The sequence below is a fragment of the Labrus bergylta genome, chromosome 10 (genome assembly GCF_963930695.1).
Source record: "Labrus bergylta chromosome 10, fLabBer1.1, whole genome shotgun sequence".
Classification (NCBI taxonomy): domain Eukaryota; kingdom Metazoa; phylum Chordata; class Actinopteri; order Labriformes; family Labridae; genus Labrus; species Labrus bergylta.
The window spans coordinates 7,325,519-7,344,718 of NC_089204.1; the positions used below are offsets into that span (position 1 = coordinate 7,325,519).

Consider the following 19,200-nt stretch of genomic DNA (forward strand, 5'->3'; position numbering starts at 1 on the left):
TAATCATCTTGATTAGATAGAATACTTTGTGAAACATATTTGTGAAACTAGCCCCTAACATTTTAATATTTTTAATCATTAGGAGTTGCGACAACAAGAACCAACACACCAATCCAATCACATCGCAGGAGCAGTAAAGTTCAACGGTCAATGCTCACGTCACAGAACGTCATTACGTACAAGAATAAGATAATCGGCATAACATCAAGAACATTTATCTCTGTAGTTAAATCAACACTTAATGGTATAATTGACTTAATGAAAGGTTATAAAAAGGAAGTTGAGATTCCTAGGCACTCTTTATATAAATGGCATTGATATAACAAGTAACTACGGAGGCCCTGAAGTTCCAAAAAGTAAAAAACATTATTTACAGAATTAAAAAAATGACATGTCTGTCAATTAAATCATTATCATATTGACTTTTGACAGTTTTCCTTTAATGTCCTCCTGTAAACTGGCTGACTGGTTGTACGTATTTCAATAAAGTTACTTTAAAAACACATTACATTAAGGCTTTTCATAATACATTTATCTGAAAAATGTCAAGTGATGAGATAAGTTTACTGGGATCGGGCCAAAGCAAGTCTGATATTGATGCTTGTTTTATTCCTCTCTTTGTCTGAAGTGTTTTTTTTTAATCAAGAGAACGCAGTTTCTTAGATGCATGACAATCCGGTGGGCCTTCAGTCGGACGCTTTGGACTGGAGTCGGCCATTTTGGATCTTCCTCCTCTTCTTCTGCGGTGGGATTGTTTTGGGCCGGAGGCAGCCTGGGCTCTATATGTAAGGGTAAAGGGAGTGCCGTCCCACACACAGATCTGAAAACAACACATCCAGAGGGACTTGCTCTTCTCTCTCAGTGTAGAAAGTCCTCAGTCAGATTTATTTACATAGGATCTACTTGATTTATACTGTACTTATGTGTAAAATGTTTCACAGTCTTCCTTTAACCTCCTGATTGTGAGTCAAAGGGAATAAACTTTATAAGAATGTGAGAAAATTCAATATTTAATCTTTGAACTAAAAGCTCAGTGTGGTTGTAGCCGCTGTTTCCCATTTAGCCTGTAAACATTTATAAAGTGGAGAGTGTTTTGCTCTCAGAGTCACTGTCAGGTTAGATTTGAACCAGGTGTCCCACCTCTGCCCACCGAGTCCGATTAGGCTACTGTAACACCTTCCTTATGTTGTTTACCCTGGAAGTCCTCCCTCTCTCCGCCCTCACAGCTCCCGTTCACATCTTCAAACCGTGCGGACCACATCCTCTGCAAACGCCTCCAACCTCAACCCGAGTGTTTGTGCCTTCTTCCTCTGTGTGAATCTTTGATGGCTGATAAAGACGATGGCTGATATCACCGCCTCCCAGGATGATAATAAAGTCCTGACGCTGCCTAACCGCAGGCCCCCAGTTTGTGATCAGCCTTGTTAGATATCTTCTGTTTTATTAGAGTCATTAAAAGACTTGGAGGTTGAGTTTGAGGGGTGATGTCACCGAGGCTGCCTGCATGAAAGGAGAGTGATAGCTGCGGCGGAGGAGAGAATATGCATGGGAGCTGGAGGGGGTCTGTACTTTTCCACTGGGTGTATGTCATCACAAAGGCATGATCGGCCTGCTGGTCAAGTTTCAGGGCTGATAAGATTTAGTTTTCACCCTGGATCGTGATCAAAACAGAGAAGATTTGTAGATTTTAAAAATGGTGGATATGAAAGGAATGGGAAAATGAAAATAATCACTGCAAACGTGTTGTTTCAGACGCGCTTGACCTGAATACTTAACATCTTCAAGGCTTCAAAATAACAGACAAAGCCACCTGATCACTTGGTTCAGGTGCTCAGAAGGTTTCATGTGGCTGAGAATAATAATGATAGATTTAATTTATATAGTGCCTTTAAGGGATGCTTTACATGATGGAGATTCAGAGTTACTGGAGGTTTAAGGTTGTCGAGAACACATGAAAACCAATCTTGAGTAACTTCTTGTTTTAGATTAACATAAATTGCAGGGGAACTGTGTTTTGGCCCAGTTGGTAGGGTCAGTCATCTCTAAACCAGAAGGCTGGGGGTTCAATCCTCAACTCCTGCAGCCACATGTCCGATGTGTCCCGGGCAAGACACTAAACCCCAGTAGCTAGTTGTGGCTCTTTTCTGTCTTTCCCCACTTTCTCTCTCTGATTTCTGACTCCACTGTCCGATGTCTAGAATAAAGACATTAAGAGCCTAAAAAATAAACCTTTTTATAAAACCACCAATTCAACGTTCGCTAACATCAAGTTCCTGTAATCCAGCCTCAATCCAGCCCTCTACTGGGATCAGAATAACCCTGGCATTTGGGTCTAAGTTATCATAATCACAGAGGCAAAGTTTGACAGCAACACGAGCACATTTCTACGTGGTCAGCTGCTCTCTTTACTTTGTTTTATATCGACACACAGACTTCAGAGAGAGTTAGAGCTGTGGATGATAAAGAAACACAAACAATAAGACAGAGCGGGAATCAGAGCCAATGAAACACAATGAGGTCATTAAATGTGTATCGATATCTATCTGTTGATCTGAATTCTTTGGCCCTTAGCTCACAGGTCTGCACTCACATCTTGACAGTGACCGAGCGTCTCTCTCTCTCTCTCTCTCTCTCTCTCTCTGACAGTTCGCCTGTGGCCGAACAAGCAGCGTTAACAATGAAATGATTCATGTTTGAATAGAACAACACGACAGCTGAAGTTTATTGACAAATAGAAAAACAAACACTTTATGAAAAACACATTTTTATAGCATTTACTCAACGATGTCCACATGGGCTTAAGTGAAGACTCATGGGTCGTGTATAGAGCGGGCTGAAGCGCTGTGTGAGTACCGTCAAAGGTAAGGCTGCTTTACCTTTAACGTAGGGTACTAAAATGTGCCATGGTGGTTTTGTACCTCAAAGCAGGGGTTCTCAACTGGTGGGGTGGGACAAAGCAGCGACCTCCTGTGTTAAAAAATGAGTAAAATCATGCAGTTCCTTGAGTGTCCACTAGAGGCAGGCTGCAGAAGCACAGGAAGTCACATACACACCCATTCAATCAAAGCCTGTTTTTACAGCAGTCTCCAAATATGAGGTGAGCTTTAGTCAGCTTTGCACACAAACAGCCATTAGACATGTCCTTCAGTGCGACACCTTTTAATTTGACACTAAGCCGCGACAATTCAACACTTTGACATCAGGAAGCGAGGAACATTTATACCTCTACAGTCTTTTTTCTTTCTAAACTAAGAATGTGTTTACGTTTAACCTTTGTTCATGACTTAATCTGTGAAATAACTTCAATCAAATCCTTTGAGAAACATAAAAACGTCATTAAACCTGTCAAATAAAGCACCAAACCCTCTCATCATTGTTTTAATAGTGAGATAATTGTGACTCCTCGTTTTGACGCTCACCTGAGGCGACATTTGACCTCATGAGGCGGCATGCTTATCGGCTGACGTCCACACACACCTGTGTTTCTCCATCCCGGGGAGTCCTGTTTCACACATTTCTCCTCAACATGTCCTCTCTTATCTCATCCGTAAAGAGCCCGAGCAGGCTCCAGTGTCGGATGACATCACTCGCAATAAAATTCCTTCTCAGTCAGTCATTGTTTGGAGAGACGCAGTGCCAAGTCTGTCAAAGCAACAGAGGCAAGCAGAGACAATGAAAGTCAACCTTCAGCCGTGACACATGTATTTTTAATCTCTCATACTATAGAGGCTTTGTTCCAAAAAAAAAAACCAACACCTCTATGTCTCATATTTCCCTCCTAAAGGTAACTCCTGCACAGACATCAGTAATAAACTGTGACCTCTGGCCTCAGCTGCAGCATTCCGCCACGCAAACATGAAATATTTGCTCTATTCAGCCGCCAGCTTCGGCAGCAGGTTGAAATCATGAGCAGAAACAGAGTGTCGGTTATTATGAAGAAATATTCGACAGGAGACCGACTTGGCTGTGAGACGATTGGGATTTTGTTTCCACTTACAATCCGGTCTCTTGTCCTGCCATAACGATTGACCGTGACATTAGAAAAACATATCAGGCTGTGGGGTTTGGAAGAGGTGGTTTTGGAGAATTTTACACATCAAAGAGGGGCTTTAGAGGCTGATCATTCAAAGTCAACATACAGGCCCGTGAAGCAGGTCAGTGAACAGGTCAGGAAGGAAATATCCACTTCACAGTTTTTGTTTCTACCTATGGAGGGGTATGACAGCCGATGACATTATGAGGGATCATTTGTTCTTAACAGGTCTTAAGGTCCAATCAGTGAGATGTGTAGTGAGTGAAATGATAAAGTGAGCTTACTATATGATCAGACATTAAGGAAACATGCAACAACTATGTTGAAGTGCTGGCTTCTCTGACAGCAATGCAGCAGCCAGTATGTCCTCCTTCTAACTTTAGAGTCTGCTCCTGAATGCTCTGGATTTGTTTGGACCAAAATTATGACTACAGTTCACTGTGGTCCAGACAGAAATGGCTCCTTTTCTTTGATTGATGAGATTCATGGTCCCCAGTAGATGAATGCTCCTGATTCTGATGATCAGCCGGCTTTCCTTCGAGCATCAACACAGGGTCGTTATTTTTGATATTGAGTTATCAACACTTCTTAAAAGAAGTGCTCAGAAATCTGGTCTCGAGAAAATTGGTGTCCCAACGTGGAAAAGTTAACAGAAAGTTTAAAGCTCCAAACTGAACTGTTTCTATACTCCAGTAGACTTTGTTCAAATATTCATCGTCCAGAGTTAATGAACCTGTCTCAGTTCAGTGCTCCTCTAAATGTTCCTCCACCTTCAGCATGAGGTTGACATTGATGTATGGATGTGATGGACTGCCAATAAATCTGGTACAGATATTCAAAGCTGTGTTTATTATCCCTGTGAGAGTGCAGTCTGTTTTAGCAGTCAGCAATAAAACATCCATCCACCAGGCCACCAGTGAATACAACAAATAAGACGTAGAGTTACTGGAGGTTTAAGGTTGTCGTAGAAGAAGGGGCGCTGATGGCGCAGTGGCTGTGGTCCTCCAGGGTGGCCCAGGCTCCTTTCCCCCATGTCATTCCCTACACTCTCTCTCCCTCCCTGATTTCTGACTCTGTCCACTGCCCTATCTCTCCATTAAAGGCACATAAAGCCCAAAAATAAATCTTTAAAAAATAAAAAATAAATAAAAAGGCAGTAGAAGAAGTAAAAATATATCGTGCAATCGATACAAATTGGACAAATCTGTCTTGCAACAAAATCAGTTAAAAAAGTAAACTCTCAAATACTCTGACTGTGTCTGAAACTACCTTCTTGCTATTCATACTGAATGTGCCGCCACATTGAGTGCGTATATGTTCTGAAATCATGGTATGCAGTTTTGTGTTTGTGAGAGATCCCAGAATGTTTACTAGATTGGCCTGATGAATTAATGATGAAGCAGGAGCACAGTGCTCATACTCAGGAGGCCTTGTCCCAGGAGCAGAAGCCAGGCTCTCGAGTACACGGCGCTCCCCCACCCTACAGCAAGGTGATCGGGCTACTAACACCTGACGTTCCTGACGCCCACTCGTCCCCACAACCACCGCCGTCCTCATTCATGCACGGCCTGCTCCGACCTCCACCTCAGCAGCAAGGAAGTATTGACACTCGCTTTAACAAAAATTAAAGCCCCTGTACGTCTGCCTCTGAGTGTATCAACTCTCCCATCATTGCACGACCTCTCTAAAGAATGAAGTTAACCAACCGGTTACACATGTTATATGTTTTCATGAAGCTGTAGGAGTAAATAGAAATAGATATTTAGCTAGCTAGTTACAGGAGCACATTTAGCTAAAAGCCCAAAAATACTCAAATATACTGTCTTAAAAAAGTCAAATGAAACACTGCTGTATAGAAACCTGACCTGCAGGTGTTTGTTCCACAGAAGAGCTCAGCAGGGACACATTGGGTCATTCAGACCTTTATTACACTTTTTTCTGAATGCATTCTGAACAGACCTTCAGGTGGCGGTCACGCTGAATGGCATGATGAGGTCACTCCACACATGACCTCATCGGTTCACATAGCAACAGCACTCAGCAGCAGGAAGCAATTTCCTCATATCAAAAGGTTGAATAACAGAAAAAAGCTGTCGCTTATTTTGCCCTTTGCAGAAGTATCAATCACCGTGAGAGGGAGTTAACCTCTGACCTCTGATGTCATTGCAGCAGCAGGTTGGGTGCCTTGGAGCTTTTATTTGGACGCCGTGTTGACCTGGGGTGTGATTTATTAATCACATACAGGAACTTTAATCACGACATGTCGGACTGGAGTGAGCTGCATGTAAGAGCTCAGGTGTCGCTGAGAGGAGAGGCCGATTAAACACTTTGAAGAAAGAGGTCATACATTTACATTTCTTTAAACTTTTAAATAACGAGACTTTTGAAGGATCGGCTCTGTAACCACGACGTTCTCAAACCTCACCAGAGAAACAGCAGAAGACCTTTCATCTTGAAGTTTGAGGCAAAGATTACAGATTTATACGGGTTAGTTAAATGATTCGCTTGAGGTCGATACTCTGTCATTTTTCAAATCGAAGGTAAACAAGAAGTACACAGACAAGTCTGAAAAACTTTCACAGATGTTCTTTAACGATTGTGAAACACATTTTGGTCATTTTATCCCAGAGAGAGGACATCATCATCATCATCATCGTCAGTGTTCTTCACCTCTCAGAGTCTGGATTCAGTACTCGACATGAGGAGTCATTTTTTCCTGCTTTGACACACAAGGTGGTCTCAAGGACTTTACATAACAGACCGGACCTACCTGAGAGTTCTGGCCTTATTGTTTGCCTCGCTCGTGTCGCCTGCTGTTATTGGAGAGGATGAGATCATAGCTGACTCCACAATGAGCTGTAGACGCTGAAACACACTAACAAACATGCCTTCAGTAGTGGTTCAAAATATACAAACAGAATTAAGTTAAAAAAACAACATTTGCGTCTTTAGCAGACAGATTGAAACACTTAAATACTGATATACACTTTTAAACGGGGGCTAAAAGGACAGGCGAAGGAGCCAGAAATCGGGGTGAGAGAACGACATGCAGGAAAGGAGCCACAGGTCGGACACAAAACCTGCGACTACAGCCTCCGTACATGGGCGTGCGCACCAACCACCAGGCTCCCATAACAGATCCACTCTCTGAGTGACTTTCTACCCACGTTTCTCATCACACTAAAGCAGAAACAGATTATTGACTTCACAGAACCTGCTTTCTAAACCTTTCACAATAAAAATAAACAAAGTACTTTAAAACACAGAACTAAGGCACCGGATGGCCTGACGGTATGTCGTTCACCCCATGTACAGAGGCGGTAGTCCTCGTCGACTTGGGTTTGAATCCGGCCTTGGCCCTTCACTTCATGTCGTCCCCCACTATCTCCTCCCAGCATTTTCTGTCTCTCTTTAGCTGTCCTGTCTGGTAGGGGCAAAAGGCCCAGAATATATTTTCTAAAAAAACAGCAATACAGAACGACAAAAAGGACCATTGTATCCCCAAAAACATTTGAAGTGTTGTTGTCCCGCAGTAAACCGTGGTAAAGAATTCAATCTTACAAATATTACTTTACAGGAAATCACAAACTGAAAAACTAGGAGAAAAAAAACTCAAGGATAGTCCTTTAAGCTCCAGTTGCAGTTTAAGTTGATTTTGGCGCCCCCCTGTAGACAAAGTGGTATGTCTGATCTCTTGCTTGTCCTGAACAAGTTTAAATCACGGTGTACGCTTTCCGATAGTAGAAAAGGCGTGATGGAATGTCAGCTTTAACTGTAACGACTGAATCATTTATGACACACGACCAAAGTTCATGATTTATGTTTTCATACCGTACGACGTGATTGTCGAGCACGACCTGAGAGCCCACACTGTAAGAATGAAAATTGTGACAGAGTTTAAGTCAGATCTTTATTTAGTGTCTACACACGACCACTACGATCTCCGTGCACATAATTAAACGTCTGCATTATGTTTTCTGTTCGTCAGTATGTTGTTCTCCTCTCTTTTGTGAATGTTGTCTTTCCATTGGATTACACATAGCATTGATATAAAGGCAAATATTCTCATTATAGCGTCGTGTAGCGGACTCTGTTGCTACGGCAACTTGGAAAATTTGCACATTATAAGCCGCTGCTGTGGTGCAAAGTTTGTCAGCCCTCGAGGCCCCCCTACTGGCCTGGGGCCCGAGCAGTTGCCTGCCAATCAGCACCTCTGCCAGTGAGCCAGAGGTCTGCAGATATTTCCTGCCAACGTTTCTTTTGTTCATATCTTGAGAGGGATGAGAGGGAAGATCAAACAGGCTGCATGTTGTCATGTTGCTCTCAGGCGTTGTCTGCATTTTCTACAGGCTCAATCAGAAGAAAAAAAAGCCCTGACGTCGGGGGAATCTCACCGTGCAAGTGTGCGCCAGGGTCTCTCATTGTGGATCTGTTTGTGGCTTCAGAAAGTTCTGTGGACATTTTTCTTCACCTCTGTCACATAGCAGAATATGTTCATATTGCTGGGTGTTGTTGCCCAAAAAGTCCTTTTAACTTGTACAAAAATCCAGAGGGCTGATGTTTTAGGCCTTAAACTCAGCCATGCTTTATACAATCCGTGTTGAAGATGTTTATGTGGATGACAAGGAAGAAGATAGAGCATGAAACATTATGAGGAGATAATTGAAGCAGGTGCAAGCGTCTTCAGAAAGGGTGTGGGATAACAATTGGGTTTAAAACAGGTGCTGTGAGATCTTCGAAACAACTGTGCCAACTGTGAGGAGGGGGAGGAGGGGGGAGGAGGGGGAGGTCCGGCTCTCTGGGGGCAAAAATAGAAAGTGAGCCACATAATTAAAGTGGTTGGGATGAAAATAATTCTTGCAGCTGGTCGTGTTCTGTCGCAGTCAATCTGAAAGGCCCTGTGGTATTTTAATTATTTTATCCCCCTGAACGTGATGGTATCCCAAACAACAAGGAGCTGCAAAAGAAGCTGGAATGAGTTCATAACAAATAAAAACAAAGTGATTCAGTTCATGAGGGAGCAGAGTGTAAAGATTCAGATTGCAAACATGCAGGGAGAAAGTGTTTGCAGCCTCTGTTTAAGATTACAGAGGCTTAAGTGCCCTTCACACCTCCCTCTATTTGGTGCAGTTGAGTGGAACCAGGAGCATTTCCTGCCCTTAATTTGGTTTTATTTGAGGAGGTGAGAGAGCCACAAACAAACAAACACACACGATCACAACAAAAACAGTTTCCACAACAGGAGGACAGGCCGCAGGACTGTAGTTTAAACACAGTTTAGAGAACAATCAGCTCTGAGTCAGGTTAGTATTTACAGACGCCTTAAGAGGACGTGCATCAGATCATTTTATTTTACTCCATTTTCCTGTCATAACGAGTACATTCTGGATCTTTTATCAACTTTTTTTTATCTTGCTTTTTTGGGATACCAACCCAGCAGCAATCAGTGAGATGTGTAGTGAGTGAAATGATAAAGGTATCTTACTATATGATCAGACATTAAGGAAACATGTTATGTTGAAATGCTGGCTTCTCTGACAACAATGCAGCAGTCAGTATGTCCTCCTTCTAACTTTAGATTCTGCTCCTGAATGCTCTGGATTTGTTTGGACCAGAAAAGGTAGGCGCTTTTAAGGCAACCCCACACGGCCGTTTTGGACGCCCCTCGGTTTGCCAGATATGAGAGCAGTTATCAGGTCAAACCAACAGGTGTTGCAGCGATAGAAGCGGGCAAGAGAAGTGGTTCAGATAGAAGTGATTGTACCCGACCTAAAAAGCCTCTGCATGTTTCTAATAAGCTCCACGAGCAGAAACGTGCTCAAACTAGGATCAATATTGGAGATGCTTTTGAAAAATGGAGAGAGGTTAGAACACAGAAAGGTTTACAGACCGATGCAGAGCTGGATAAACACTGAAGCTTCAGTGTCCACCACATGGTGACCTGTGTGAGCATCGACTCTAGAGAGGAGGGGGCGGGGGGAGACAGCTATCAGATAGAACTGATTCTACCCGACTGCTCTGTGTAATTCTAAAATCAACATTTTTGTCTCGAGATAAAGACATCAACAAGTTGAGATCCCAAGAAAACATCTGGGAATTACTCGTCTTGGGCTCCTGTAAGGACTCTTTGGCTCTGGGATCAAGAAATACACTGCATGCACACTCAAACACTCACGGAAAATCAGATTACAAAACCATTATGAAATCCAAAGAGAAATCTGTGACATATTTCCCAAACAGATCAGATGTTAGCCGCAGAGTCAGCCGAGTGTTTTTGTGTTTTTACGACCTGAGTGGAAATGATAATTCTCTCCTAAATCACTCATCTGTTTAAGATTGTGAGCTTCATCCAATAACCAGACTCTCTGCTCATAAAGGATGGCTGTTGTTAGTTAATTGGTAATTGGAAACATCGCCTTACCAATAAAAGCGGCTACAAAGCACTAATTTAACTCCTCATTCAGTGCAACTCAAATGATACATAAGCGAGAAAATTACCCGAGGCGAATACCAATCGTCTTCTCTCGAAACTCACAGAGAGCAGCTCTGTGAGTTTAATAACCCCCAAATTAAAGGAAAATGTATGATTCAGTCATCTGGCCGCAGAGTTAGATCATGCTCTATGACATCATTCTGGACGGCTGAACGCTGTTGACCTAATCCTGCAACAGCGGAAGTCAAATCAGCGCGTTGAACATCCGGGGAATATCTCTGCATGATGCTGAAGGCAGTGACATCAGCTGGTGATGCACTTTGTCAGAGCGGAGAAATCATCTCAGTGAAGACGGTAAGACGGAGAGTTTAGTTATTTGTGAGGAGAAGGCCACAACAACACTTTCCAATTCTGCAGAGTTAATGTTGCATAACCGTTCTACTTGTCTTTCGCGTCCACATTTCTCTCCCTTCCCTTCCCCCTTTATTGGTTTATTTTGAATGCAGTTGGTTTTTTACTGTTCATTATAAGAGCACACTTTGGATTTTATGAGCCATGGTAAAGAAAAAAGGTTAACCAAATGAGCCATTTCTAAGTAGAGCCTGTGTTTTTCTCTGCCACAAAGCATTGCAAAGCTGTGCCATCATACGAGCGGACCAGAAATACCCAACAACAGTTGCTCTCTGCAGTTGTTGTTGACTCGCCGAGTTATGCTGCAGTTGTCCGACTCCTGTTCTCTCTGTGAAGGCTTTACAACAGGCAGACATCACATGTGTGGGCAATAAAGCTTTAAAAAAAACACACAACTAAGCAAATGTGTCAAAGAGGCTCAGCGGGATCACAGGGTGACGCAATGTGTGCAAACGCTGACAGGTGGGACGGCAGGCCTGAACACACTCTCACTGGGCTGGGCTCTGTTTTTGTTTGATGAGAGAGTCAGTCTCTGCGACTACACGCCTCACACATATCACCTTTGAGACGAGATGCTGCATAAAAGGAAAATATCTGAATGTTTTTATGATTATTATAAGCTGCTGGAAACAACCAAATGAAGGCAAATGTTGAAGGCACTTTTCTCTTTGTGAAGAGGCAACGTTTCCAAACCTTAAAATGACTTCATTAGTACGGCACATTTCATGCTCAGGGTTTAGATCGTGGTGCTTTCCCATGAAGTGTAGAAACTGGAGCAAATAATGAAACTTGGCAGATTAAAAAAAGAGCAAACACTGCACAAAAAAAACAACCTTTAGAAACAAAACAGGCACCGAAAAACAGGAAGAGGAACCTGCAAAGAAGTATGAAATACGTTAAAGATGTTCAAACAAACACAGGAATGTAAGAACAGTAAATATGTAAACAGAGGTAGAAAACTAAATATTCACAAAGTTTGTTTCTCTCAAGTATGGAAGCCCTAAGTGGACATACACCTTAATAATTTATTGTACTCAGTTTCCCCTTAAGATGTGAATTTCAGTTTTCTTGAGATCTTTTACATCTTGTTATATCAAGATAAAAAGGGGGCAGCAACACAGGGAGAACGTTGGGTTTTGGGGCCTTGCTCAAGGGCACATCGACAGTCCTAGTGAAGTGACTATATTTCTATACTTTAGTATGTTCCAGGACTTGAACCAGCGACCCCTTCGGCCCTACAAACCAAGCTGTGTTACTCGAGTTTATAAAAAGACAAGAGACACTGCAGAGCTCAAAAAGCTCTGAGCAGCTGGAGTTCCTATTTGTGAGACAGTTTGTGTAGAAAACCTGCTGCAGATGATCTCAGAGGCTGTGAGGGAATATTGACGATGAAGACCTATAGTGACAGGCCAGTCCACAGTCTGGGGCAGCTGTGGCTCAGTGGTAGAGTCAGTCGTCTCTAAACAGGAAGGTCGGGGTTTCAATCCCCAGCTCCTGCAGCCACATGTCCGATGCGTCCTTTGGCAAGACACTTAACCCCAAGCTGCTCCCGCTGCTTTGTTGGCGGTGTATGAATGGAAGAGTTAAAACTGATGGACACTTTAAACAGCAGCCTTTACCATCAGGGTGTGAATGTGTAGGTGTGACCTGCAGTGTAAAAGCACTTTGAGGAGTCAGAAGAATAGAAAAGAAATATACAAGCTCAAACACAATGTTTGCAGTATTTAAGGATTCAGAGGTCACTCAGAAAGTCTAAAAGTAGAAAGTTGTGTGCAAGCGGATTATATTATATATTAGTGAATATTCATTATGAAAGATATCAAAACAAAACACTTACCCCGGATAACGTCTCCCAGACATGTGATCATTTAAACAAACTGATCCAAACCATTCCCAGAAATTCTCTGGTCCAGGTCCAGAGAAAAACGTCATCTGAGTGCACATTGAGTAACAGAGAAGAAGAAGGGCAGCTGAGCGGGCGGCTTTCAGCAGATTTAAGATGGATTCATGAGTGAGACAAAGAACAGGAGAGGGGTAAAAACTGGATGTTAATTCAACTGACAACTTTACATGTACAGAGCGTATACCACAGAAACAGAGTGTGTATTTATAGCTTTCACGTGACGCCAGACATTTTAGGAACCGCCCACTTGGCGGGTGACACAACCTGTCAACTTACTTGACTTTTCTTTTTGGTCATTTATTTTAGTATTTTGTAATTTCCTGTTTTGCTTTGTACTCACCATAGACTGTAAATCTGAATGTTTGAAGCTTCAGTGTCGTCACCTGTCTGTTCCTGCAGGGGGCGCTGGAGTCCCATCGATAGCGGTCTCCATGCTGGAAATGCTGTCTCAGTCTAACTTTCAGTCAACCTAACGACAGGCTGAGAGCTGGAGCTGAGGCGGGTTTTAAACCTCCTGACAAACCGTTACACCACGCCCACCTGTCAATCAGGTCAGCTAAACACCTTATTGTTAATAACTCTTATCCTTCATCAAATCAAAACTGATGAGTCATCAAAACATTCACCCCCCCGTACAGTGTGTGTCGATCGAGACATGAGCTAATCACACCTATTTGTTTTTTTGAACCAGGCTGTAAACATTCTACAATTCATTGATCAGACGCTTTCATATAAAGCGATGAACATCAGAGAGTAAGTACAACACACGCGAGGATCTAGAGAGGAGGAAACAAAACATCAGAAAGTGACCAGATGTGCTGACAGGTAGTGACCAGAGGCAGAGCACTACATCAACAGCTGTTATGGAGAGATTTAATCAGCCTCAAAATCATCCTAAATATCCTCATCATCATGAATATCATTAAGGTCAGAGGAGTTCATGAGTTGGGTCTGTAGCTGCTGAGGACAGATTGAAATAGTGTTCTGTGTTTGTCAGGTGACGTAAACATGCATTGACTTGAAGAGAAGGTAAGTTCAAAAGCTGCGCGGCAGCTTCTTCTTTCCTCAGCTCTTTTTTACCTACAGGCCTCCGCGCCGGTCACGTGACTGAAAGCTATGAAATCTGTGGTCTGTAATCACCTATCAGAGTTCTGCAGGGCAGCCACGGACAGCTGTCGTTTGGGCAGCGCAGGCACAATCTGTCCATTGTGCCCGACAAGCAGCTGGCCTGGTGTTGGTATGCCGACACACGGGGAATCAATCACAGCCCCTCCTGAGTGGACCAGACCTGAGCAGAGAAACGAGCAGATCCATGACAGCTGATGCACAGCTCCTCAACATAATCCTTCTACAAGGATCTACTTTCACTTCAGCTGAGCTGACATGGTCACACAAAACACAACTCCTGTGAGTGATACATTAACAGTGTGGAGATGTGAAACTGTCCCAATTAATCCAAGCCTGTATAAATAATGGATGTGGTCATGCACTACTTTTTGTTGTCTGCCTTTTCTCAAGTTTCATGTTTGATTTTTTGACCTTATTTTGGAGTCAGGAGGTACAGGAGAGAAGCTTCTACAAAAATTATCAAACCTCAACAGAATAAAAATCTGTTACTGATCTCACATCGTGTTTCCTACATAGCCTGAATCTATTTGTGTTGGTAGCTGCCTGGATTTTTTAGAAGGACTTAAGAAGCTCAGAGAGCTCGTGGAACGTAGTGGACGTGCTGTTCACTCAGGTGAATTACATGAACCAGGTAACTTAAACAAGCAGGACTCTCATCACTACAGCCCGCTGTCTTCTCTGCAGGGAAACACAAACAAACATCCTGACTCCCCTGCACAGGCCACCACAGATAAATCCAAGGAGCTAACTAGCCAGGTACAGTATAGTTCTCACAGACTCAGATTAGCTGCTAATTGTTGCTAACATGTAAATAAAATGAACTCCTTATGTGACTGGTTGTTAAAAGTGGAGCTCAGACTTGTTGGACGGTCTGTTAGTCTGATAAAGCTCACAGAGAGACAGATTATTAGTCTGATATTTACATGAACAAATCTCCAAAAGACTCCAACAGCACAAACACGACCCAGAGGTTAAAGGTCAGGGACTTAATTAGCTGAGGAGACATCTAGCAGACAGCTTGCAACTTCCAACCTGTCACTCAAAGAGGCCACGCCCCCTAATTCTACATCACTTTAAGACTTAATATAATGTAAACGGGTGAGTTGTATAAACATTCAGCCTGTACAGTTGAAGAGAGAAATGAGCTCTAGAGACCCAAACTGTTTTTATACCAGACTGTAAACATGTTTATTTTAACATAGAGCTCTATGAGGACTGACTCACTGCAGGAGACAGACTCTAGTGGACACTGGAGGAACTGCAGCTGTAAAGTTGTACATTTTAACATGGAGCTCTATGGAGTCTGACTCACTGCAGGAGACAGACTCTAGTGGACACTGGAGGAACTGCAGTTATTTTTCACTTTTGCGTTGGCTTTGTTTCTCTGTCTCTTGGTTGCCTCTTGATTTAAACACGTTACATGGGATTCCTCATGAGTTGTTCACATTCATCGACGGCGCCATCACAGTAGGATCTGAGCATCGTGCCCATATGAACCCTGGATGACGACTGTTTTGTTCTCAGAGCCCGGCGAGCTGCCCACAAACACATTCTTATGTAATGACAGACATATTGCAAAGATGAAGGCCTTTATTTATCTAAAAAAAACACAGTTCATAACCAGGAACTCCACAGTTTGACCACAACCTCCCTCTGGAGTTGAACAGGGGTTTGTTTAGTGGTCTTCCTGCAGACCCACTTGGTCAGTCTGTGTCAGTATGTGTATTCAACCCTGAAGACATTTTAAACAACTCGGTAATAAAACACTTAGATCACCAGGAGAAGCTGCTCAGGATCTCGCCATTGTCTGTGGGTCCTTTTGGATGACTGCCGTGTACGCAGCGAACACACAGAGAATCAGAGCCAAATGTAAAAAAAAAAAAAGTAAAACCAGAGTGAGGATCATGGTTTCAAACATGCAGGACTGTGTGTGTCTTTGTGTGTGCAGCCTGCTGACCTCATGAGCAAGTCAAAACATGCATGGCAGCGCCCTCTACTGCTATGAATATGTAATTGTGTATAACAGAAATGGTCAAGTTGGTTAATACAGTAGGCTACAGCTGTAAAGAATAAAAAGGCGTTCTCATTAGATTAAAAAATCAAAAGCCTTAACCTGACACAAGGATATAAACACCGGACACTGTGAGGGGAAGTTCAGTTTAACTCTGTTGTTGAACATGCTGCACACACAGAGGCTGAAATGCACACACACGCAGAACCAGGATCCTATGGAGATAATGGATAATGGAGAGACACCTTGAACTGAACTGGTGACCGTCCGGTTCCCAACCCCAGCCCCTACAGACTGAGCTACTGCCGACAAGGTGAGGTTACCTCAGGCCATGTTTTGTTTTTGTGTCATTTCCTGTTTTATTTTGTTACTTATACCCTGTCTCTGCCCTACCTATGCCCTCTGATTTGATGGAAATACTGTAAAACGTCATACCTCACGAAAATGAGCCCAACTGTTTAATGATTACATCCTAACTTTTCAGGAATGCGTTCCTCTAGCAGACACCTTTTGACAACCTCTAGTTTGGTATTTATTCTGTTGTTGTGTTTCTTCAAGTGTGTGTGGTGCATGTGTGTGTAGGGGAGGGGAGGAGGTTAAAAGCAAGACAAACATCCATGACAATTTGGTAACTAGTGTTAAAGGGTGATACTAATGATATTGCAGCAGTGGGACAGTTTCTATTACACAACAAAACACGGAGGGTTTCAGTGGAGGGGGGAGGGGGTCAAAAGATGCTGTGAAACAGGTAAATCCTGTTCGCGGGCTTATAAACAGGAAGGTCACTTTTTTTAAAGGAATTTAAAAAATCCCCTATGAAAACGTCTGAACCTGGTTTCTAACCTGACAGTTTGAATAGTAAATATAACATTTTAGTTTAATTAAGGTAACTCAGTTTTCTTCAATAAACTTTATTTAAAATGTAGAAATGTACACCTTTGGTAAATAAACAGTGTAAGGATACAAGTTAAAGATAGAAGTACAAACATGTTCCTCAGACATAAATACAAAATAAAATAGGAATATATAGATAGTTACATTAAGAAAATAGTTTAAATACATACTTTAATTTAACAGCTCAGATTCACAGTTTGATTAACTTTTATGTTTTTGTCAGAAGTTATCATTTGATTTTTTTTGTAAGAACGTGGGCTTTTATTTTGGTAAATTTACATTTATGAATGTCAAACTTTGCTAGAAATATAAAAAGATTTAAAATAAAATATTAATTTCAACTTCACATTGATACTGAAATGGATTAGAGCCAGGCATAAGAATTTAATAATGAGAGGAGAGATATTTTTTTACATTAAGCACTTCCAGAAAAAAGTCGGAATGACAGGCAAGAAAGTTGAATTAAAATTTCAAAAATCGAGTCGAAATTTCACAAATTGGTATCTCAACTTAATTATTAATATTTTGACTTTTTTTTTCTCTAAATTTGAGCTTTTTTCTCAACATGTCGTATATATTCTCAAAATTTTATTTAAACTTTATCCTTGTCATTTGAAATATTTTCTATAGGCTATCTCGTAGTTCAGCTGTAATCTCAACAGTTCGACTTTTTCGACAACTTGACTTTTTTTTTGTATTTCTACTTTTATTCTTTAAATTGATATTTTAACTTTATTCTCGATATTTCAAATTGACATTTTGACTTTATTTACAAAATTTTGTTTTAACTTTAATTCCAACATGTCATATTTATTCTCGCAATGGTTTTAAAAAAATAGTGTTTTAACTTTAATCTCCACTTCTCCACTTTTTCCCCAATATTTGGACTTCATTCCCGACATTTCGACTTTTTTCTCGAAGTGCTAAAATGGAAACAAAAACAATCTTCCTCCCCTCATTATGTATTTCATTAGTATGTCCCTAATCCTCTCCCGTACTTCGTAATTCAAACGTAAACGGCCAAAAAGAAAGTTAAAATTACAAATAATGTTATCTAAAATAAATCTACACATGCATCACCACAGTTTATAAAACACTTTGGATCATACAGTGTGAACATGACTCTGTGTTTTCTCCACGGTGAACTCAGCCGACAGGGGGCGCTGGCGCTTCTCCTCCCGGCACGTCACGAGGGAGTCGGTGGAGGCTCCCGGTGGAAGCGCTGCCTGAACCACAGAACCACAACCGAGCGGACCTGACGGTAGCTACAGTTTATTATTCTTGTGTTTGTATGAATGTGTGATAGGAGCACAGCCCGGAGCTCTGTCAGAGTGCTGTTAGCTGTTAGCTGTTAGCTTATCCGCCTGTTTTCTGTTTAGTTTACGTTAGCGTGCTAACAGCTAAGTCAGGTAGCCTACAGGTTAGCTTTAGCACAGCTAGCAGCAGCTCCTCCTCCTGCTCAGTTGTTTATCAGACAGACACATTCATAACGTCTTAGTGTTATACGGTTGTTGTTGAAGCTGGCACTGTGTACAGGTCCTGTCAGGAGTGTGTTATTCCTGTTTGGAGAGCTAACGTCGGCTAACTGCTGTCTGAGGCGTTGACTGGAGTGAAGTAATGCTGCAGCTTAATGTCACCAGGTTCAGATTACCTTCATTAATCAACAATATGTGGGGTCATAACAGAGACCTGTGGAGTCTTTTACAGGGATGTTCCCCTATGTTAAAGGAGTATCAGACTGTGACAGTCATCTGTCATAAACAACATCCTCCTCTAAAGATGTAGAAGATGCTCAGATGCTTCAAACCCCTCACAGATGTTACCACTCAGAGAGGATCAAATACTGTGTGTGAGAAAGTTGTGGTGTGATTCATTGAGAGATGAAGTTACCAGAAACGTGTGTACTGTTGCATAAATAAGGAATTAATTAATTCAAGTTGTTCCAGTATTTCAACTTTGTGGAGCCACTTTGTCACAGGTGGGGTCTTAGTTGTAAAAACAAATGTCTATACTTGAAAAAATATCGATACCACTTTTTAAATCTACACAAACTCCATTATTTGAATGATTTATTACACAGAGAGGTCTTTGAATAACTACATCTATTTCATGATACAGGTGCGTCTGAGAGGAATTAATCCATCCATCACAAACACCTGCACACTGTCTAAATTGCACAAATACGTTGGCAACATTTTTGCATGGAAAATGACAGAATGCAATGTTTGCCTGCCATTTTTGATAATTGAAACAAGAAATCACCCACTATCGGATGCATAAAACATCTGTTTTTGTTGTCGATCCAGGTATGAATTAGACAGGCGCCGCTTGGGAAAATCAGGGTCGACACAGATACAGATGTTTTAAATAACACTTTAGCTGATTAC

The 19,200-nt window shown here is 41.9% G+C and overlaps 1 protein-coding gene and 1 long non-coding RNA gene across 3 annotated transcripts in view; one reads left to right on the forward strand and one right to left on the reverse strand.

Annotated features, from left to right (window-relative positions):
• Positions 1-7,924: 7,924 nt before the first annotated feature.
• LOC136180376 (uncharacterized) lies at positions 7,925-13,377 on the reverse strand. 2 transcript variants are annotated; one of them, XR_010667061.1, is made up of 3 exons: positions 13,121-13,377; positions 12,715-12,809; positions 7,925-8,831 (listed from the first exon to the last, which is right to left on the reverse strand). It is a non-coding gene; the product is annotated as an uncharacterized lncRNA (long non-coding RNA). The 2 variants fall into 2 exon arrangements; XR_010667060.1 differs by lacking the exon at positions 13,121-13,377 and having other exon boundaries at positions 12,715-12,893.
• A 4,587-nt stretch (positions 13,378-17,964) lies between these two features.
• Positions 17,965-19,200, forward strand: part of klhdc3 (kelch domain containing 3) — a 37,859-nt gene continuing 36,623 nt past the window's right edge. The window contains exon 1 of the mRNA XM_020647004.3: positions 17,965-18,074. The gene's annotated coding sequence lies outside the window, so the exon portion shown is untranslated. The remainder of the gene's footprint in view (positions 18,075-19,200) is intronic.